General features: G+C 40.1%; 1 protein-coding gene across 5 annotated transcripts in view; it reads right to left on the bottom strand.

Annotated features, from left to right (window-relative positions):
• GABRG3 (gamma-aminobutyric acid type A receptor subunit gamma3) overlaps window positions 1–24176 on the bottom strand; it is a 549662-nt gene that overhangs the window by 96935 nt on the left and 428551 nt on the right. The window lies entirely within an intron of this gene.

The following is a 24176-nucleotide window of genomic DNA, read 5'->3' on the forward strand; positions in this document are numbered from 1 at the left end:
TGGATCAGCTGTGCGGCTGGCATGTTGGAAGGTGGAGTGAAGATTTAATTCAAACCCCACCTACATGCACAGGACAGACAGCAATGCCTCGCCCCCACCCCAGTTTCTCTCCCATTCATTCAGATATCTGTTCTCACAGGGCAGTAAGGGGCCATTGAAAACCAACTTTTGTGAAAATTCAGATTGGGTAACCTACAACGTGCCCAATAAAGATATCCATGCAAATACCATGCTCAACTCTTGTTTTCAGAAGCTATAATAGGACTCCTACTAAAAGACTCATGGTCAAGGCTTGGGGAATCTCTCACAGTATTAAACAAAACACCACAGTGTGATTATTACATTCAAAAGTATACATTATAGAGATCCCTGTGATCAGTTAGATATATGAAAGTTTTTAAAAGTTTAAATGCAGTGATGCCATCAGTTATAAACATATACATCACAAATGTAGCTTTCTGACAATTTTTATGTCATTATAATGAAAAGGTTATCAGGAAAAGATATATATCAAAACAGTAATTATGCTACTACTTTGAATATTCACAAGTTAGCAGAGTGTTAATCAGTTTGGATGAGACTCTCAAATGCATGAGTTGATTTTTTGTGGACTTGTGCTGCTAGCCGATTTTGGAAATCCTTCAGTATGTCAGTAAGTCAAGGAATTACACTAGGGATAAATTTGGCCCAGTGTACTTGAAAATGAAGAGAGCTTTTGTCAATGTCATAAAGTCTCACAGCCTTTTAATCAAACTAATATGAGCATGAAGTTAAGGAAAGCAACATTTTGATTGAAAAATCTATTTTCCCTATTTATATTTTCCCATAATACTCTAATTTAGAATAAAAGAGCAGATGAGGACATGGGAGTTCAATATTCAGAAACTTAGCAAAGATTAGCTAATTAGTGCTGCTTGAGTGACAATAGTTCACATAACTGAGATGCCAGGTTTTATTTTTAATTAAGTGGTATATGTTGGCTTAGTGGGGAGATACAATTCCAGACAAATATCTTCTGTTCTACCAGATAAACCTGTGTAACAGGGGGAATGCCATTTGTAGATGCTACAAATTGTTTTCGATGACGTTTCATGGAAAGGAATTCTCCTGAAAACGAGATGTTATTTGGTTCTGTATGTGCTTTAGGACTAAAGGGAATGATTTCATTGAAGTTTAAAGCCCTGCCAGGTGGGCAATAATATGGGGCTAGAAGAGTCTGTCAGTCCAAAAGAAAGTGCTTGTTGATTTAAGATAGGGTTTGGCATCGCACTTGAAATGCTGCAAAGAATTTCTCAGGTGAAAATGTCTGTCCTCGTAGGGAGCACACACATGGCACAATCTACTTGTAAATGTCATAAAGGCATGTATTCTTAAATCCCTTACCAAAAGAATGTTTCCTTGTTCTCAGTTTAGCTGTTCTGCAATAGGGAATGATGTAGATGGTTTATCCTTTTATCTCTAGTAGCTTTCAAGGTGCAATAGAAAGGGAAGGCTTTTGAAATTTATCATCAAGCATCCAGATTCTATTTTCCATTTCACATCAAACATCCTAGTCAAAGGTGCTAGGCTATTAAATGTCTTATTTATCATCAGCTTATTTGACATTTGTGATCCTCTGCAATACTCGCTGAGAGATTCCTTTCCCATCTTCAGTGCTGATCAATACAGTGTAATAGATATTGAATGGAACTACAGATTGAACCTCCTAAATCTGGGACTCTCTGGTCCGGCAACATCTGTGGTCTAGCAAGTCCATGGTTGTTGGCTGGACCAAAGAGTCCCGTGAGAGCGGAATCTGTGGAGTCCCGGCTGGGCCAGTAGTGGCTATGCAGGATAACACCGGTGCCAGATGCCATTTGAAAGCCTATACATCATGCAGGGAACTACAAGCATCAGAGAAGTCAGGTGGCCTTGGCTGGGGAGCCCTGAGGACTCTTTGGTGCAGCAGGAGCTCTGGCCGGGGAACCCTGGCAGTGGATCCAGGTGGCAGCTGAGAGTCCTGGTCCCAGAAAGGGAATCCCTGGTGGCAGTAGGGCCAGCAAACCCTGGGAAATCCCTGGTGGCAGCAGGTTCAGTGGTGGTTGGTTGGCCCTGGCCAGGAACCCCTTCAGGGACAGCAGAGCCAGGCCACAGCAACAGGGCAGGTGTCAGCCAGGATGCTTTGGGGCCGGGAAACCCTGAGGAACCTCTGATGGTACCAGGGCCAAGAATTGACAAACAAGACTGACAGCAGCTGGGCGACCTTGACTCGGGAACCCCTGGTGGCAGTGGGCTGAGAGCTTCAGTAGGACCAGAATTAGTGAGGAAGTGGCAGGGCAGGGAACCCCAGCCTTGAGAGCCCCAGGGAGAGGAACCAGCAGCAGGGCAGCCAGCAATGGAGCACTGACCTCCTGTGATCCGGCAAACTCCCTAGTCCAGGATGGCTCAGGTCTCCAGGGTGCCAGACCAGGGAGGTCCAACTTGTATGCATAAAGCGCTCATACAACTTACCAGGTTAAAAATGAACTCTAACTCCAATAGAAAAAGATCTGGTGAAAACTGTGGACAATGCAGACTTTTGTTCAACATGCAACCAGGTCTGGCCTTACCATGAGGCGAACTGAGGCGGCCACCTCAGGTGCCAGATTAGGGGAGGGTGCTACTAGGACCTAGAGTGTAGAAAATTGTGTCTGCTGCTGGTGCATATGTATTCTCTCTGCTCTAGAGATGGTGGAGTGCCATGAGAGGAGTAGAACAGGAAGAAGGCAGAGTTGAAACCTTTCAAAGTTTTGGCCCAAGCAAGGGGGCATGGGGGCATCATTTGAGCTCCCTACCTCAGGTGCCAAAGTGTTGTGGGATGGCCCTGCATGCAACAGGAGTAAAACAAAATCAAACAAAATGTTTAAAAGAATGTCAGTAGGACTGAAAATTTTATAGAAATCAATGGCAAAACCTTAGCTGGAACATTGTGTTCATATTTGATCACCTTACCAAAAAAGTAGAAATAGGAGTTCAGAGAAGAGTGACAAAGATGATATGCACAGAATCCTCTATAAGAAAAGAAATTGGGGAGTGTATACTTTAGATAAGAGATGGATATACTAGGCATGATAAAGGCATATGATAGAAGAAATGATAGAGGTTAAATGGGTATTCTCTTCACTGTCCCTCATAATACAAGAATCTACATAATACAAGCTACAAGGGACATTAGATAACTATCAAAAGCAGCAATTAAAAAAATATTTAAAAATTTGTGCAACAGTCTGTGGAATTCGTTACCATAATTATGAATCCAAAAACATAGTGGGGTTCAAAACAGGACTGGACATACATTCAGTCCTATGTCCTTTTCCAAAATAGCTTGGAGGCAGATTTTTTTCAGCTTTCTTCAGAAGGTTGCTGGTCATTCATTTCTTGTTTTTGTCTGTGGAAACTAACATTCCTTCTTTTCCCATCAGGATGTGTCATTCCACTATATTTCTGTGGTGCTCCTCGTCCTTGATGCTACCTAGACTGCTACATTGGAAATTATTTATCTACCACATAGTAATAGCCATATCAGATCAGACCAGACCAGATGATGATTTATCTAGTTCCATATCCCAACTCTTTAAATTCACAAGGTCAATTACAGTTGAAAACTATGATTATTACAAAGCTCTTCTGCAGCAAATGGCTGACAACACCAAGGTCCTTGCTCACTGAATTTATGTTAGGGGTTACCTCTCATCATCTGCATAAGAGAAAAATCTACCTAAATAAAGTAATGGGCATTTCCCACTACGTAGTGTGGTCAATAACAGGAAGAGGTGGAGAATAACTGTCCAAGAATGTCACCATTTATATTAATATTAGATGAAAAAAGCTTATTTAGAATGAACTCCTTCCTTAAAATCCACAAACATTCATTGGTTTATGGCTGATTCTGTGTTGTAATTTTGACTGTTCCTGGGTCATTTCAACACTATCCTTAAAATGCACATTTTCTTACCAGTTCTCTAATTGAAGCCAAGTTCTTAGTTCTTTAACTGTTAGGGATGAATGGACTTCATAAAGTATAATCAAGAGGATTTCAAAAGTTTTCAATATCTCACTGATCATGTCCTGGCTTCAACTATTCATGTAATTATTGTTAACATACTGTACTGCAGTGTAGGGCATATAGCTGCAGGATGTAGTGGTGCAATAGATGCGATTACACCACCTCACGTGTTATCTATCACCCCATAATGTGCCAACATTTTTATGGCTGACCTAGAATGTTTCCTCAGCTCACATCCTCTGGCACCCCTTTTCTACTTACACTGCACTGATGATATCTTCATCATATGGACCCATGGGAAGAAGAGGGTTGAAGAATTCCACAGGGATGTCAAAAATTTCCAACCCAATATAAACCTCAGCCTGGACCAGTCCACACAAGAGATTCACTTCCTTGACACTACAGTACATATAAATGATGGTCACATTAACACTACCTTATACTGGAAACCTGCTGATGGCTATTCTTATCTTCCTTCACATGATCAATTGTCTACAGCCAAGCCCTAAGATACAACCAGATTTCCTACAATGGCACAGACAAACACCTACAAGATATTTATCAAGCATTCTTAAAACTTAAATACCCACCTGGGGAAGTGAGGAAATAGACTGACAGAGCCAGACAAGTACCTAGAAGTCACTTACTTCAAGCTAGATCCAACAAGGAAAATAACAGAACACCACCTACAGCCCCCAGCTCACACCCATCCAGCACATCATTGACAATCTACAAACTATACTTTAAATGACCCCTCACTCTCACAGACCTTGGGAAACAGGCCAGTCCTTGCCTAGAGACAGCCCCCCAAACCTTAAGCAAATAGTTACCAGCAGCCACGCACCACACCACAGATACACACACCTAGGAACCTACCCTTGCAACAAACTCCATTGCCAACTCTGTCCACATGTACAAGTGATACCATAACAGAACCTAACCACATAAGCCACAACAGCAGAGGCTCATACCTCTAATATGATATATGGCATCAAGTACCAGCAGTGCCCTTCTTCCATGTACATTGGCTAAACTAGACAGTCTCTGCGACAAAGAATTAATGGTCACACAAGAGGGCTACGCCTAGACTGGCATGATTTTCCGGAAATGCTTTTAAGGGAAAAGTTTTCCGTTAAAAGCATTTTTGGAAAAGAGCATCTAGCTTGGCACGGATGCTTTTCCACAAAAGCACTTTTAGCGGAAAAGCGTCTATGTCAATCTAGATGCGCTTTTCCGCAAAAAAGTCCCGATCGCCATTTTCGAGATTGGGGCTTTTTTGCGGAAAACAAATCTGAGCTGTTTACACTGGCCCTTTTGTGCAAAAGTTTTGCGCAAAAGGACTTTTGCCCGAATGGGAGCAGCATAGTATTTCCGCAAGAACCCTGACAATCTTACATGAGATCGTCAGTGCTCTTGCGGAAATTCAATCAGCCAGTATAGACAGCTGGCAAGTTTTTCCAGAAAAGCGGCTGATTTTCTGGAAAAACTGACCAGTCTAGACACAGCCGAGCTGTAGGGGGCAAGATTTTATCCTTCCTGGGCATTCAATAATGGATTTAAAAGTAGCCATTCTTCTACAAAGCAATTTCACTACCCAATTAGAGAGAGAGACTGCTGAAGTGGAATATATTTACAAATTTGACACTCTCAACTTGGTCTTGAATAAAGCTATTAATTAGTTAACGCACTCCAAAGGCAATTTCCCCTGACTTTGATATTCTCTTTTACATCAAAAACTATGAATGGGATGCATTCATCCTGACCCAATTGGTGTCATTATCACTGGTCCTACAATTGACATGTAACTGCTTTTGCTGTTTTTATATATATATACACACACACACACACACACACACACACACACACTGTAGGACCAGTGTTAATGATACTAATTGAGTTAGGATGAATGCATCCCATTCACAGTTTTTGATGTGTGAAAGAGAATATCTAAGTCAGGGGAAACTGCCTTTGGAGTACGTTAACTAATTAATAGCTTTATTCAAGCCTAAGTTGATAGTGTCGAATTTGTAAATATATATACACACACACACACACACACACACACACACACACACACACACACACACTCTGGCTACGTCTACACTGGCCCCTTCTTCAGAAGGGGCATGCTAATTTTGAAAGTGGGAATAGGGAAATCCGCGGGGGATTTAAATATCCCCCGCAGGATTTAAATAAAGATGTCCGCCGCTTTTTTTCCGGCTTGGGGAAAAGCCGGAAAAAAGCATCTAGACTGGCCCGATCCTCCGGAATAAAGCCCTTTTCCGGAGGCTCTCTTATTCCTACTTTGAAGTGGGAATTGCTGGCTGCTTAGCTTTGTGGGTAGAACTGAAAGGTTCTGACTGGCTCACATTGGCCACATTTGGGTCCGGCACCACACCTTAAGGCTTAATCTTTTTATTCATGCCCCTCAGTGTGAAAGAAGCTATTTGCATGTATATTTACATGTATATGCAACCACACTTAAGTTGCGGCCCTTGGCATGTACTAGGAGTTTCATTGTGGCCTCCAGGGATTCCAAAGTTGAATAGCCCGGCCCTAAGGTGCCACATGACTGCTCACTGGATTTTAGAGTTGTCCATAACCCATGTCAGCACTGCGAACATATGTCATGTATGAAAACATGTTTCCTATATGCTTTGAACTGAATGATGATTAACTTATTTTTGGCCTTAACATGGATAAGGGCAGTCTGTTTAAAAATGTATTCACTGATCATCGTTAACTCTAAAGATGGCATACTAGTAATAAAAAAGTGGTTAATATGAAAGTAGGAAATGGGGGCATTAGCTGGGGTCAATGCCTCACTGCGATAGGCATACCTAGTATAAGGCAGTTCCTGTTCTGAAATGCTTGCAAATCCAACCAGACAAAGCAAACTAAGGCTGGGAGGCAAAACAAGCATAGAGAGAAAGAGACATGCTCAAGATTACATAGCAGCTGAGTGATACAGCAAGGAGTAGAATCCAGGGATTTGAAGTCCCAGTGCAGGGACTGAACAATTACATTATTAGGACTGGGAGAATTTTCTATGTGAATAGCTTTCACCAAAACATCCTGAGTTTGGTGACTGAAATAATGAATTTGGGTCAACTTAAGCTAACGATTAAGTTAAAAACCACACAAAATACCATCAAACAACTTCATCTCCACACCACCACAAATTTGGGAATGGTCAAACAGTTTATTTCAGCATTTCTGAAACCAAACATTTGAATTTCAAGTGTAGAAAAGATGTTTCATTCAGGAATTTCCCCAAAATGTATATTAATTTTATTTTTAAACCCCCCACAATAAAACACATTTAAATTTGAATAAAACATTTCATGTGGCTCAAAAATGGACAACATTTTTCCTTTTCCCAAGAAATCTGAGTTTTTTTGGTTTGGCCACCAACCTGAAAATTGTTTTTTCACCCAGTTCTACACATTATGCTGCTTCTCCTACCAGTTATTTCATTTTTAAACATAACTTGTCCACCTAGACTCAATACTAAGTGGTGGTTGACGTAGACTTGTTTCTTTGTTTAATGAGTTTTAATATCCAGGTTGCAATTGTTGCAGTAGGCTTCATAAAAATCTACACAGGTATCTTCTTGACAGCTTTTCACTGCTTTTGTTAACAGAACAATGCTTTGAGTGCCTAGGTTGTCTCCAGGTTTAATGCATATTTCAATTGGGGAAATTTACCTACAGTATTTAAGTATAAATACATGAGTATTTATTTTGAGCTAATTCTATGGTGGTAACATATTATATTAAATTTCACTCAGAAAAATGAAAAAGTAAAGAGCATCACATACTCTGTACAAAGTAATAAAGATTTAAGTCGTGTTATTATCCATCTTTTCTCACGAAACATAGCAAATCTAATATTTCTGTTTGAGCTGAATGCGTAGGTCAACATCTTCCATAACTCTTCATTTCCTGATCCCATATCTTTTCTGCCTTAAGGTACAACATTATTAAAATAACAAGAGCCAAGTTTTGATCATGTTTTATAAATATTTCACTAAGGAAGTGATCCTGATGCTTTTGCTCACTCTGGGCTCAATCCTGCTGGGTGCTGAGCAATCTGGCCCTCATTCAATAGAGCACTTTGCATGTGAGTAGCCCCATGAACTTGAACAGGATTAGTTATGTACTTAAAGATAAACTTGTGTTTAAGTGCTTTACCTGATCAAGGCGAGCGTGCTTGGAATCTTTCAGGATGAAGCCCATCTGTGTTCAGGAAAAACTCCCAGAGAGGTCAGTGGAAGTTTTCCATGGGCATAGATGGTCTGCTTGTGAGAAACTTGGGTGCATAGTAGCAGAAGGACACACAAGAAACCTCCTTTCTACCATTGGCAGCTGCTCAAGGACACATCATAATGCCCTCTGGGGAATGCAGAGACTGCTCCCTGATCCTCATCTCCCACCCCTCCGGGGAACAGAGCAACCAAAAAAAGGGGCGGTCATGCTCCCTTTCCATATAGCAGTGCAAAGAGTGAGATTGTTACATGAAGGAGAGCATTCATAATGACTAATGCAAAATAGACATGGTCCATGTACCAGGAATAATGCCAGAGAACTTGAGGGAGCCAGTCTTCCTCTGTGCTCCTTCTGGAGTGACACAATTATGACCTGTACCCTATATCAGGGTTGTGGCTAAATGCCAGTCTAGCCCAGAATTACTAGAGGCTTTAGGGCAGATTTCAGTGTATATATATAAAGAAGAAGTTCTTATGGATTGCAAATAACAGAGCTGGGTATGATTATGTAGCATGTTGGCAGATGTTGTTTTAATGGCCTTTGACTTGCTATGGTGGTAGAAACTCAATTATTATTTCTTTTTTTATGGAATAAACCTTACAATTTCCTCTCGGTGCAGAGATCCAGCTGTTTCCGGGCTAAATTGAAAACTCTGTGCCTGAGTTTGAACTCCCACATTTACGAAGAGATACATCCATAGAAGGTATGAGGCTGCCCTAGGATGTTGCAACACTTACCAGCTTTGAGCCTTTTGAGAATGTAGGACAACAATAAAAATGACAATGGACCACTTCTATCCAATGCTGCTCCCTATTCTAACTTCTGGACAATTGGATACTCTAAAAATGCAGGAGCGTATTGATAGTTTTCTGTAAGTAATAATTCAGAGTTTATAGAACACAGAGGGGACTCTGGAGCTGCTTGTTTGAGAAACACGGCCATTACAAATATATTAAATTATTTTTCAATAAAATATTTCATAAACAGCAGCTGGGAAGCAATATTTGATTCCTTTTCTCCTTTAGAACTCTAGCAGCAGACTCTGTGATAAATGTGTACTTGTAGGCGCCAACTGATAAATAAAAAACGCAAGCCTGCAAGAACTCTCTCTCTCTCTCATGATGCTTTATCATAGAGCAGAATTTAGAACAACAATACTGAGTGCATGCTTTATTTTTTTGGAGAGGGGAAGTGGGAGGGGTTGAGGTGTTAACACTCCGGAATTAATAATAGTATACAGAGTCTTTCATATTCAGGACATTATTTCAAAGACAGATTGTGACTGAATGTTGTTACCATCTAATCACTGTTTGATTAGAAATGGGTGGGAACTGGGTATCTTGTGACTAGAAGTCTAAAACATAAGATGGGTGAACTAGAGTGCCTCATGTTAAAGGAGGATACTGATATAATAGGATCAAAAAAACTTGGTGGAGTGAGGACAATCAATGGGACACAATTATTCCGGGGTACAAAATATATCGGAAGGACAGGACAGGTTGTGTGGGTGGGGGACTGGCATTATATGTGAAAGAAAATTTAGAATCAAATAAAGTAAAAATCTTAAATGAATCAACATGTTCCATAGAATCTCCATGGATAGTAATTCCCTGCTCTAATAGGAATATAACAGTAGGGATCTATTATCGACCACCTGACCAGGACAGTAATAGTGACTATGAAATGCTAAGTGAGATTAGAGAGGCTATCAAAATACAGAACCCAATAATACTGGGGGATTTCAACTATCCCCATATTGATTGGGTACATGTCACATCAGGACGAGAGGCAGACACAAAATTTCTTGATACCTTAAAAGACAGCTTCTTGGAGCAGCTAGCAGTTTTTGGCTAGCTGTTCTTCAAACTCCTTTTTGGCTTTTCTCATTACATTTTTACACTTAATTTGGCAGTGTTTATGCTCCTTTCTATTTGCCTCACTAGGATTTGACTTCCACTTTTTAAAATATGCCTTTTTATCTCTCACTGCTTCTTTTACATGGTTGTTAAGCCACAGTGGCTCTTTTTTTAGTTCTTCTACTATGTTTTTTAATTGGGGGTATACATTTAAGTTGGGCCTCTCAAACTCTCAAAAACTCAAAAGGTAATAATAAAATGTTTTTTAAGTACATCAGAAACAGGAAGCCTGCTAAACAACCCTGGATGATTGAGTTACAAAAGGAGCACTTAAAGACAATAAAGTCATTGCAGAGAAACTAAATGAATTCTTTGCTTCAGTCTTCAGGGATGAGGATGTTAGGGAGATTCCCAAACCTGACCCCTGTCACCTTTGTAGGTGACAAATCTGAGGACATGTCACAGATTGAAGTGTCATTTGAGGAGGTTTTGGAATTAATTGATAATCTTAAAAGTAACAAGTCATTGGGACCAGATGGCATTCATCCAAGAGTACTGGAAGAATTCAAATGTGAAATTGCAGAACCATTAACTATGGTTTGTAACCTATCCTTTAACTCAGCTTCTGAACCCAACGTCTGGAAGATAGCTAATGTAATGCCAATATTTTAAAAGGGCTTTAGAGGCGATCCCAGAAATTACAGACCAGTAAGTCTAACGTCAGTACCGGGCAAATTAGTTGAAACAATACTAAAGAATAAAATTGTGAAGCATGTAGAAGACCATAATTTGTTGGCAAAAGCCAACTTGGTTTCTGTAAAGGGAAATCATGTCTTACTAATTTATTAGAGTTCTTTGAAGGGGTCAGCAAATATGTGGACCAGGGGGATCCAGTAGATATAGTGTACTTAGATTTCCAGAAATCCTTTGACATGGACCCTCACCAAAGGCTCTTATGTAAATTAAGATGTCATGGGATAAGAGGGAAGATCCTTTCATGGACTGAGAAATGGTTAAAAAGCAGGAAACAAAGGGTAGGAATAAATGGTAAATTTTCAGAATGGAGAGGAGTAACTAGTGGTGTTTCCCAAAGGTCAGTCCTAGGATCAATCCTATTCAAGTTATTCATAAATGATCTGGAGAAAGGGGTAAATAGTGAGGTGGCAAAGTTTGCAGACGATACTAAACTGCTCAAGGTAGTTAAGACCAAAGCAGACTGTGAAGAACTTCAAAAAGATCTCACAAAACTAAGTGATTGGGCAACAAAATGGCAAATGAAATTTAATGAGGATAAATGTAAAGTAATGCACAATGGGAAAAATAACCCCAACTACACATGTAATATGATGGGGGCTAATTTTGCTACAACTAATCAGGAAAGAGTCATCATGAATAATTCTCTCAAGATGTCCACGCAGTCTGCAGCGACAGTCAAAAAAGCAAACAGGTTGTTAGGAATCATTAAAAAAGGGATAGAGAATAAGACAGGGTATGTCTACAGTGCAGTTAATTCGAAATAACAGCCATTATTTTGAAATAACTTTAATATTGTCTATACATGCAAACTGCTATTTTGAAATTAATTTGAAATAGTGGAGCGCTTAATTCGAATTTGGTAAACCTCATTCTACTAGGAGTAACTCCAAATTCAAAATAGCTATTTCAGATTAAGTGCTGTATAGACACTTAATTTGAAATAGGGGGCCTCCAGCCTTCCTGGGGAGATCATGGACCTTATTCAGGTTTGGGGGGGGATGCCCCCAACGTCCATGATCTCTGCACTAGATGGAGGAATACGGCTGTCTATAGCAGGATAGCTGCCAGCTTGGCCACCAAAGGCCACATGCAAACCCAGGAGCAGGTTAGAATGAAAGTCAAGTTGGTCTGGCGAGACCCCCAACCCTGAGCTTCCCCTCCCCCTTCTTCCCTTTGCTTCCCCCTTCCAGCTCCCTCTTCCCAGGTTTCCCCCTCCCCTCCCACCATCTCTTTTCCCCCTCCCACCTCCTTTTCCCCGTCTCCCCAGAGATTCATCCCCCCTCCCACAGTATTGTTCAATAAACTCAGTTTCTATTTTTGAACATATGTGTCTTTTATTTGACATCAGGAAGGAGGTTAGGGAGGGGTAAGTGGAAGGATGTGAGGGAGGAACGGGGCACGAGCCCCCGGTGGGGAGGACCAGGATGGCTCCTCGGGCTGGACGCTCTCCCGCAGGGCCTCCTGGATCAAACAGCCCCTCCGATGGACTCCCCAGATGGCAGCCTGCAGCAAGTGCAGCTGGGCTGATGGCAATGACTCCACGAGACGTATTAAGGCTGTAGTGTAGACATACCCACAGAGAATATCTTATTGCCCTTATATAAATCCATGGTATGCCCACATCTTGAATACTGCATACAGATGTGGTCTCCTCATGTCAAAAAATATATACTGGCATTAGAAAAGGTTCAGAGAAGGGCAACTAAAATGATTAGGGGTTTGGAACGGGTCTCATATGAGGAGAGATTAAAGAGACTGAGACTTTTCAACTTGGAAAAAAGGAGAGTAAGGGGGATATGATACAGTTATATAAAATCATGAGTAGTGTGGAGAAAGTGAATAAGGACAAGTTATTTACTTGTTCCCATAATACAAGAACTAGGGGCCACCAAATGAAACTAATGGGCAGCACATTTAAAACAAATAAAAGGAAGTTCTTCTTCACCCAGCACATAGTCAATCTGTGGAACTTCTTGCCTGAGGAAGTTGTGAAGGCTAGGACTATAACAGGGTTTAAAAGAGAACTAGATAAATTCATAGACGTTAAGTCCATTAATGGCTATTAGCCAGTATGGGTTAGGAATGGTGTCCTTAGCTTCTGTTTGTCAGGGGTTGGAGATGGATGGCAGGAGAGAGATCGCTTGATCAGTACCTGTTCAGTTCACGCCGTCTGGGACATCTGGTATTGGCCACTGTCGACAGACAGGGTACTGGGATGGATGAACCTTTTGTCTGATCCAGTATGACCGTTCTTATGTTCTTATGACTTGCAATGGGCACACACCTGATCAGGGGTGAAGTATATTGCTGAGGCAGCAGAAGGAAACTTGCTCTGGTAGTGCCCATGCCACAGTTGTTCTATGGATAACAGAGGACTCATTCTTCAGGGCTGCCAGGACTGCAGCTCTCATGAGAGCTAACATTTTAACTTAGAAACCAAAAATAACCTTCTCAAAAAACAAGTGATGTTTTATGTTCACAACAAAACATAGCTGCTTTTTTACTCTAAGTCCCTCCAGTAAATTGCTGGATATTGAGTACAATGCGTAACGCTCAACACTGACAAAATGTGGCATACTGCAGGTTGGTGTGGGGGAGGGAAAAATACACCTATTTTTGTACAGAGCATTGAAAATTAAAAGGTACTTGTGCTGCTGATGTGTACGGGGAGGGCAGAATGAGGAGACACCGAATACCTATGCTTCCCAGAAATTGAATTAAGCCTGCTGACATACTCTTCTTCAGAGGCTATTAATCAGCCTGCCCAGCCTGCTAATGTGCATGCTAAAGAAGCTGTGCTCAGAACAGAATCACTATGTTGGTTCACACAGTGCTTTCTCTTAGTGATTGACAAACGCGAATGATATGTTCTGTAGAGCTGTGTGGATGCATCGGTTGAACAGCAATACAGACGTGTAACAGCAGAATGGAGTAATTATACACATTAGATTTTTGAGCCAAGAAAGGAGCCCACTTCTCTGATGGCTCCACGGAAGGCCCCCAATTGTTTGTATACACATGGAACTTCAAAATGGGAATAGGATATATAAAAGATATAGTAAATCAATCATTCCTTATCTGTTTCTTCCAGGACTCTTTTAGTTTATTTTCTTGGAAATCTCCTTTTGTAATGGGATGGAACAATACCAAAGGCCAAAATAGATAGAGGAGTGAGGAGGCCTGGGTAGCATGAAGGATCATTAAGAGGAAGGCAACAATTCAGTTTTTGAATAGTCAACAGATGTAACTTTTAAGTGTAGAAGACTGAGATTGGTTAGTGATGGGAAATGCAGAAAGAAAAAAAACAAACTGAAAGGGAATGTCAAAGCTTCCTTTTCCCTCACATTTTTTCATGCCATTAGGCTCAAAACAGGGGTAAATGGGCACAATTTAAGGTCATGTGATATATCAGGGGTCAGATTTAAATTATCTAAATGGTCTATTCTGCCTTTAAAAAACTCTATTAATGTAATGTGCTATTGTAGAGTGCTTGCCACCTGTGTGTCTATCCCACTGGATTTTCATGCATAAAACACATGAAACCACATTGATGTGAGACTCCCACCTCAGCTGGCATATTCCCCCTATGATACTTTTGAGTTAACCGAGCCCTATTTTTCTGTGGCATTACAATAGAAAAAAATGAAACTGAAATTAGACCAATATGATGTTATTCCCTGTTGTCAATAATACTAATTAAATCAATGCTTTGCAGAAGGCCTCCCTTACCCCCATACCAACATCTTCAATCTGCTTTTGCATTCCTTTTATCAAATCCGCCAACTACTGTAAGACCGTATTAAAATCAGATCTCCACCAGCACAAGTAACAAGAACAAAAGTGTAAAACTTCCACTCTTTTCAATGCAAAGATTTCAGAGGGAAGTTTCAGGAAGTGGTAGACATTTCCTACTTCTCAATATCAAGCCTTTGTTGGTACAGAAAAGTTGTACTGAAATGATTCTTAATAATAGCTGTCAGTAACATGATATTAGTTAGGCTGATCAGATGTTTAGGAAGAGTTTAGGGAAAAAAAGATGTTAAATCAATGGTAAGTGAATGGATTATAACTGGAACTGGTAGCAAAAGGCTCTTTGCATAGATTTGTTTTAAAAAATGCACAAATATTTCTCCTGAAAAATATTTAGTGTTTCCAATGAAAAACAAAAGTTTTTAAAAAAATCCGTATTAAAGGTTTAGTTTTCCCTTGAAAAAAAGGGAAACTGTAATTGAAATGACCAAAAATTGTTTTTGATAAAAAGCCATTTGTAATCAAAGCTAATTTTTAATTTAGCAATTTTGACCAACTCTAACTGTAACTTTATATTTCACACTGTATTTTTTTTTAAAGTCCCAATCCTGTATGCACTTATATTCATGCTTAACTTTGACTAGTCCCAGTGAGCGGAAAAGTTTAGCTTATGCATCACTTTTTGCAGTTTTGTGCCCATGAAATATTCCCTAGATAAACTGATGTAGAAGATTTTAGAATACATTGGCTTGAGCCGCAACGGAAAACCCCAAAAGGAGAGAGTTCAGCACATTCTGCAAGTGAGGCAGGACCCTTTCTTTAAAAAGCATGGTAGGGTTGGAAATGAATGTGTGGGTTTTATCCATGAAAGCTCATGAGTCTATATATTATTGTTAGTCTCAAAGGGCATGTCTATATTACAGAGTTATCATATATATAGTAGCCCAATGTCTGAGAGTCTGTAACGCTGAAATGCTGGCTGTTTCCTCTGGGTGGCGCTGTTGCCTGAAATGCTGGCTGTTCCCTCTAGGCAGCCCGTGCTGCATGGGGAGTGCGGGGCCCAAACAGCCACTTGCTCCCCTGTGGTGGCCTGGCTGAGCAGTGCAGAAGTCAGCCGAGCACCACGGCGGGAGGGGAAAGGAGGTGGAGTGGTGATGTGAGGCGTGACAGCTGCTCCAGGACCTGCACCCTGGCCGTGAACATCACTGCCTCACTTCGCCTCCCGCCGTGGCGCTCAGCTGACTTCTGTGCTGCTCATCCGGACGTCGTGTTGGAGCAAGTGGAGCAAGCGACTGATTGAGCTCCGTGCTCCCAATACAGCATGGGGAGTGTGGAGCCCAAAAGGACATTTGGGTTCTGCGGTCCCCCGAGTGAGAGGCAGGAGGGGGAGGAGAAGAGAAAGAGAGAGAGAGACAGAGAGAGAGGCAGGAGGAGGAGGAGAGCTGAGAGAGAGGGGGGAGGCAGTCGGAGGAGGAGAGAGAAAGAGACAGAGAGAGAGAGAGACAGAGCAAGAAACCGGAGGCTCAGGAGAGAAGACCGACGTGGAGGACAGACCTGAAAATCCCGTCTTATGATGGGCTAATTGGCTAGTCATATATATAGTAGCACAATGTCTGTGACTCTGTAACGCTGCAGCATTACAGTCTTGCCTCTGTGGGGGGCGGCGTTGTTGCCTCCCGCCATGGTGCTCGGCTAACTTCTGCGCTGCTCATCCGGGCCTCCGTGGGGAAGCAAGCTGCGCAAGGGCCGTTTGGGCTCTGCAGTCCCTGTGGTGCATGGGGAGCGTGGAACCCAAACAGCCACTTTTGCTACTTGCCCCCGCACGGGGAACGCGTAGCCCAAACAGTCGTTTGGGCTCTGCGGTCCCCCGAGTGAGAGGCAGGAGGGGGAGAAGAGAAAGAGACGGAGAGAGAGGCAGGAGGCGAAGGAGAGCTGAGAGAGAGAGGGGGGAGGCAGGAGGAGGAGGAGGAGGAGAGAGAGAGAGAGAGAGAGAGAGACGGACATGGAGGAGAGACCCGAAAATCCCATTTAATGATGGTCTGTTGGCTAGTTTTGAAATAACTAGTGTTATTTCAAAATAACAAGGCGAGTGTCCACAAAACCAAGCTCAATATTTCAAAATAAAGGGCTTGGTATTTTGAACTAACAACTCCTGCTTGTGAAGAGGAATAGCTTATTTCGAAATAATAACTCCCGAAATAACAATTTTGAAATAACTCAGTAGTGTAGACATAGCCTGAGGTGCAACAGGACTACTCGTTGTATTTTAATTTACAGACTTACACAACTACTACTCTTTCTGAGACTTGGAAAGATAAAGACATGTTCGGAAGGAACTTGGTTCATTCTTTCCAGCGTAAAAAATGCAATGGGTAGTTTGTGTACCACAGTGTGATTATTTGAAAAGTATGATCACTCTATCACAACTTCATTCATATATCAGCTGCAAAAAGTCATGTAGGTTAATTAACAATGGATAAGTCAACTTACAAATCTATTTAAGATACTTGCTAATGCTTCCCAGGTATTGTGATTAAATGGACCATTCTTCACACAAATCAATAAATGTAAGCACAGTATCTATGATCAGCTATAGTCAATGTACTTTTAAAAAATTATTTACAGTAAGGCCTCAAGCTTAAAGATGCATAGAATACTATCAAAATATTTGGCGCAAGGAATTTACTTCAGTGGTATTCCAAACCAAGTTCCTAACTGCATCCCATAAATGTTCATCTGGGTGATTTTTAGTTAAAAAAATGTTCATGCAAAACAAAAGTCTAGCACAGGAAGACTTTGCTCAATCAACTTGAAACTTCTAGTTTTCATTCTTTTTATAAAAGTTTCAGTTATCCAACTGGCAATACAGCAGTAATGCCATGCCAAATAACTTAGGTGACTGTCAATAGCTGAAGATATGCAAAGTCAGTAGTTCCTGAATAATTTATAGGCCAAAGAATTCAAACTATTTCAAAAACACATTTATGAAAATCAAAATATATTCATGAATCATTTGGAGAAAAGGGCTAAATGTACTGACTAAATTATATCTGAGTCACAGATTGACCAACTCTTTTCATGTTATAAGACCATACAATATAAAACAGAGGGCAAGGGGCCAAAAATATGGGTTTAGTTCAGAGTTCTTCCAAAAAATACTTGAAATTAACTTGGTTAGAGAATGTTACAAACTGATAGTGCTTACAGATGGGTAGCTTTCTTAATGTATGCTTTCCACAATATACAAATATCAACCAGTTGCTCTATCAGAGCAAATTCTGTTACATGGGCATAAATCCAAAATAACTTGACATAAACAATTATATATCATATTTCTGTTCATAGATCTTATCCAATTCCATGTCTACTCCTGAATTAAGGGAGCTCCATTGCAATTTAAGTGAAGGCAATTTTTGGCCTTAAACTTGTGAGAACACTAATATTTCAAAACATAGTGCCAGATTTATACTGTACCTTGCAAGAACTATCAGTTTCAACCAACAAGTGAGTGTGACACAATCTGACCTATAATGTTCTTCCTGGTTCATAGATGGAATTTATTCTTACAATGGTGGAGCACATCACCAGTACAAATTTGCTTATTAAACACATTAAACAATGGCAATATTTATTTTCCTTAATTATTATTCTATAAACCGAAGTTGATTTCCTGGTGTGTGGGTTTTTTTTAATTGAATTCCTGTATGTGACTAATTATTTTTTCCTATTGGTCAGTGACTTCCTGAAAACAATGTCCTGATCACTAAATAAAATGAATGAAATCACTATAGTGTTGAATATACATATTCATCTTCAAAAGCACAATGACTCATAGAAGCAAATGTATGCATGCTGATTGAATGACAAAAGAAAAAAGAAAAAATGTCTTAATACTGCTCAAATAAATCTATTGCTTTCTTATAAAAGAGACCGTGGTTTTATGAGGATATATCAGGCTCTCTACACATTGCATCAGAACATTATTTTAAATAAAAATAATAGAACTTCAGTGTTTCTTGCCGGGACTTGTCGTCTAACAAAAACACATCTCCTTACCTAACCCTTTCCCTGTTCCTTATTTTATTTGTTGTACTGCATCTCAGAAAAAAAAATGCTTTTTTCCCCAACATTAGGGAACAGTTGAGAAGGCAGCAACATATTTTCCAAAGGTAAATTTCATATTTACCAAGGTAGGCAGGTATCTTCAATATCTCTTTATATTTGTGGCTGCCTGTAGCCAGACGTGAACCCCCATTTTAACATCCATCTTTGTCTGCTTGAAAGCATGCAGGACACACAAAGCAGAAAAACAGCATGATCTTTGAAAACCTTGGAGCAGGAGGTTCAGATATGCTGGCTCAGTGACCATGGACAACTGTAAGCAGAGATAAGAGGGTGGTCAAACTAAGAGGCTGCACAAAAGTGCCCTTGACTTAACCCATATTGATATGAACACACAGCAGTCCGCGGGGGGAGGAATCTCCCACCCAACATGAACATCCGGCACTCCTAATTTAGCTATCTTCCTCTCTTACAAGTGTAAATTAACTTGAAACTTGTTTGTAAGAACTGGCACCACAAAACGGACCAGTACAATTTGGCATCTTAAGATAAGAAAGAGAATACGGGCCCCCGGGAGTATAAAGATGAGTCCAGCAGCACTGGACTTACTCTGTGTGTCAATCTACCACCTATCTGCTGGTCGGGTTTGGTGTTTGACCTCCCGAGGTTCCAGAGGGGACGCCCACCTCGTATTTGTCTTTCCGAGGAATTGAGGGACCGACCCTGGCCTGACACGCTGGAGTCGAGAGGCACAGAAGGGGGTAAAAATTGTACCTGGATATGGTCCTTTGTTTAAGTATATATATACATAGTGTTAGAGCTCTTTAAAGATTAAGCTGTCACTTGGTACCATTATTTCTATTTTCTATCTTTACCTTTTTCCTGTAACTATTTTTAAGACTTATATATTTGCTAGCATTTAAGAAATAGAGCAATAGCCATTGTAACCATATGATTTATAAGCTTCTTTAATAAACCTGTAATTGTTTAAGCTTTAACCTGACTCCTTCAGTTGCTGTAATAGAACTAAGCACAATTTAAAAGAACTTTAGCCGGTCATAAAGGGACAGTCATATGAAGAGCTTGGATCTGTGTCACTCCCAGGTGACAGATCCGTTGGGGCACCTTTCAGACTTCCCTAGGCTGCCCGCTGAGAAGGAATTTTGTGTTCTAGCAGCTAAAAACTAAGGAGTAATAAGCTCTTCCTATATAAAGGGGCGTCTGTTGGCCTGCTGGCCACCCTCTGCGATGGGACCCCGGTCCTAGCAGTAAAGTCACGGACGTTAAACTTTCAGGGCTCCCTTCAGCCTTCTGGCTGCCCACTGCGACGAGACCTCATGTCTTAGCAGTTAAAGACTTGGGTGACAACACACACACATACTGCCCTGACCGTCGGCTGACACTGCCCAAAACAACCTAGGTCTGCTTAAGACACAATTAAATGTATAGTTTCTATAAAATTCTTGGCATTCTCTGTTGTTGTCATAACTGTGCTATTTATTAGATAAACCTATAAATAGACATCTCCCAGTGCACAAGAACATTAATTATACATACAGTTTCTCACAGATCTGTATACTGGATGTTTATGGAACTTGTTTGTTTATGTAGGACACAGACAGTAAAACACAAAGCTATTCATTACCTCAAATAGATTGAAGATATTAGTAGATGTGCCAGAAAAACACGATCAATTAGAGCTCCCTTCTGTGAGATGAATTATTTCAGTGGGAGATGAGTGCTCAACTGTCTGTTTCCTCTGCTTTCTTTCCTTCCCCCCTCACTATTCCCCAGACTAATGTCCTTATATTGTGTAATAAGGCCTCTGTTCAGTGAAACACTTATGTGCATGAATAAATTTATGCAAGTGAATTATTCTGTTAAATCTAAATGATAGATGTGCAATGTATTAGTACTATAACTTTTAAGTCACTTTACACTACAATTAGCTGTCAGCTCAAATGTCCACCATCTTTCTAGAGTTGGGTCACAAAAGATTTGCATGTCAGCACAGGTAATCCATGCTGCAGCTCATTAAATAAACAAGTTCTTTCAAATGAAATTAGGAGCCTCCCTAATTCTCTGCCCAGAAGTTAAATCTTTGATGATTTAGAAACTTTGATGAACTTTCTCAGTTTTTCATTTTTCCACCCCTCAACACATTGGGATTCCAACTTCAGCCAGAAGCAAAAGTACCAAACTTGGCTAGGAAGTTCTAGAAGCATTTCTGACTGAGCAGCAGTAGGAAGTAACAATGCTCTGAAGCAACACTATGCCTGTGAAATTCTAGTACTGTTTTGCCAGTCTAGATAATGCAAATGATGAGCTTCTAAAAATATCCAAACAGAGCTGTTCTATCACTACTATGATAAATGTCAGGGATTTTTTCATGCCAGAAGGGACAAGGATAACAATTTATCTGGGTCTTCAGCAAAACACCAGCCATTTCACCCAGTTATTTATTTTTCTAATGGAAAGAATTATTCTTCACTACTATAAAGGCAAACACTAATGAGACCAATGACACGTGATAGAATTGCAATGTATCTTTTAAATTGAATATATTTCTAAATTTAAAAATTCCAAGTGATAAAAGACAGACTTCAGATGATAATATTTCCTCTTATGCCAGACTTTCCTTCCTCATTCTCTCCCTACTTCTACATACACTTGGCTCAAAAGGCTTGCATTCCAGTTCTCAATTAAACTCAATACACCGATGAAATAAGGTACATGATTTGCAGTGCTGGAAGTCCTTGAATTCCCCCCTACACTAGTCATGTTGCAAGACGTTTCATAGGCAGTGACACTAGGAAGTTCAGGGAGCTGTAGTATTCCAATACAGGTATATACTTGCAGAGCTCTGTTTGAAAGACTACAACTCCCAGAATATTCCATTCTTTCACATACTGCTGCAGAGACATTTTAGAGATGATACCTGTTACGGGAAAAAATTTGGGCAGTCATGAATTATTATGGAAAAACTAGAAAACTTTCCTTTACAACTTACAAATTTACATTCTGGAGTCCACATGAGGTTAGTTTTAGACAGTGAGGGAAATTTACAAACCAAGGATTTTCATACAGGAAATAAAAAAGATGGGTCATACACAAAGAAAACACTTTTCCATTGCTCCTTTTAGTGCTGAAGGAAGTAGGACACCATTAGATGATCTCCCATCAAAACAGTGCGCAATGTTTGGCTGGTACAACTAGAAAGTGTGATACTAATAAATCAGATTTAATAATTTATCATTTGAGTTTTACATGACTTGGATAACAATGACCTAGGAAGTGGATTTGGAAGTTATGGTATGTTTACAATCCTTCCAACCACCGTACTTCCTTTTGAATTACAGGTAGAGCGAGTATGATCCAATTTATGTTTGAAATCCTCCCTATCTTGACTAGAAGAGATATTTTGTAGAAGATGTTTTTGTGCACGTTTGATATGAACAGGCCATAGTAGACTCAGAGATGTTGGAGAATGACTGCCAACCAAACAAGAAATAGCTTGTTTATGGATATTGTTTTCCCTCTCCCTAAAGGATGAATAGCAAATATGAGAGAGAAGTACTGAGAACAAGTAAAAGAATCAGGTTTAATACAGCATACTAATATTATTTATGTAAACTTCTAATACACTGGCCTGAAAATACATCTCAATATCTATTCCCAATTATTCCTGCAATATTATTTTTGTGACTGCCAACTGTTCAGTGGTTTTGATATAAGGATTGTCAAGAGGGACTAGGACTAGGCAGGTTTTGAACCTAAATCATATCAAAGGGACAAAATCTAGTACATCATTCACTGTATCACTGGTCTTAACTATTTTGTAGTGAAAACATTGTAATGGTTAGACAAATATTTTTTACGGTACCAAAAAGTTGTGGAGTTGTGTTTCATTAATAACTCTGATGGACAAGAACATGACAAAGAATTTAAGGAAAATTCAGCTCTAAAAGAAAACAGTTACAGTTTCATTACATAGTCTCAAATCGGATGATCGGTGTGCTAAAGTAAACACCTTGAATTCCTATGTGTATCATCATCACCTTTGTACATCACTTTTAAACCAGGCATAGTGGCAGCTGCTCTTTCTGTATGCCTATTGACACTTGATTTTTTAACATGCTTTATAGAATGACCAACTGTTTGAATCTTTCTCAGTGTTTGGGTAACAGTGGTTCTACTGAAAATCTTTTTTACCAATATAGCATTCAGGTTTTCTTTTTCAGTAGTTTTGAACTTTGTGGTCAACATTATAGTGTTTCCTGGGAGATGCAGAGATTTCATGTCTTGACAAACTAAAACCATTTTTCTCTTTCCTATTTTCATTCACAGGTTTTGGTCATTATTGACTTGGAAGCTGCAAAGCCAGCACAACAGTTTTCTCATCTGATTTAACAATCTATTATCTGAGGTTTACAAGTACATTTAGCATGATTCTCATCTTTTAGGTCTTAAACAGTGTGAACACACATTCTGTCCAACAACAATGACTTTTTTATAATGGTCCACAGCCAATCTGAAAGCTGTGTGTTTTCTTGACCTCAGCTAATCCTCCAGATTAACGTGACCTTAGGAAACTGACACAATGTTATATACCAAGATCTTCTTGATAATTGACATTTGGATAAAAAGACTTTGACTGGATTATTTTTATCAACAGTTTGGAGGAACAGCTATAAAGTCAGAGCAAATATTCTCTTTCTCGTGAAATGGAGTAACTAGCTCCATATGGAGATGTTTAAAGTCTGTACAACTGCCAGGTCAAATCCCGAGGGTCTTAACCTCAGATTTCAGTCAGCACTCAAATGTGCTTTAAACACAGAAGTTGTGGTAAGGAGCTACGTAGACACTCCAAAGCTCTTAGAGGTGTAGAGGCTATGGGCCTGCTGCCCTCCCCCCACCAAGAAGTATATGGGGTACACAGTTTATTCCCTAATCTGTGCCCTATGTGCTCTGTGTCTAGCTTTGCTGACCAATTGGTGAAAGAAGTGGCCATGGATCTGCATATTCTTTGCCCCATTTGGAGTTCTACAAATCCTAGGAAAATAAGAACGGGGCAGACCACATTTCCCACAGAAAAGACCACAGAAAAGCAAGGCTTGAATTCCACATAATAGCCAGGTATTGCTTGACTAGGGGCCATTTGTACTTGCATAAAGGCAAGGCAGAGCATGGCCTTCAGTTTCTCCCATGTCTCTAGCCAGGCCACCTTCAACAGGTTCTGATCGTAGTTGACTTGAGTGAAAACTGAATAATAATTTCAGCATTTGACCCTTATAGCATATTATCTTTGTAACTCAAGGACAGAAGGAAAAATAACATGGAGTCTTTAGACTTCACAGTGAGAGCATATTATGCAACCCACATTTGAATCCTCCTCTTCTACCACAACATTATCTTTTAAGCACAGAAAAATTATGAGCAGTAGTGGAGAGGAAGGAATTT

Source organism: Pelodiscus sinensis, chromosome 1 (assembly GCF_049634645.1).
Source record: "Pelodiscus sinensis isolate JC-2024 chromosome 1, ASM4963464v1, whole genome shotgun sequence".
Lineage (NCBI taxonomy): Eukaryota > Metazoa > Chordata > Testudines > Trionychidae > Pelodiscus > Pelodiscus sinensis.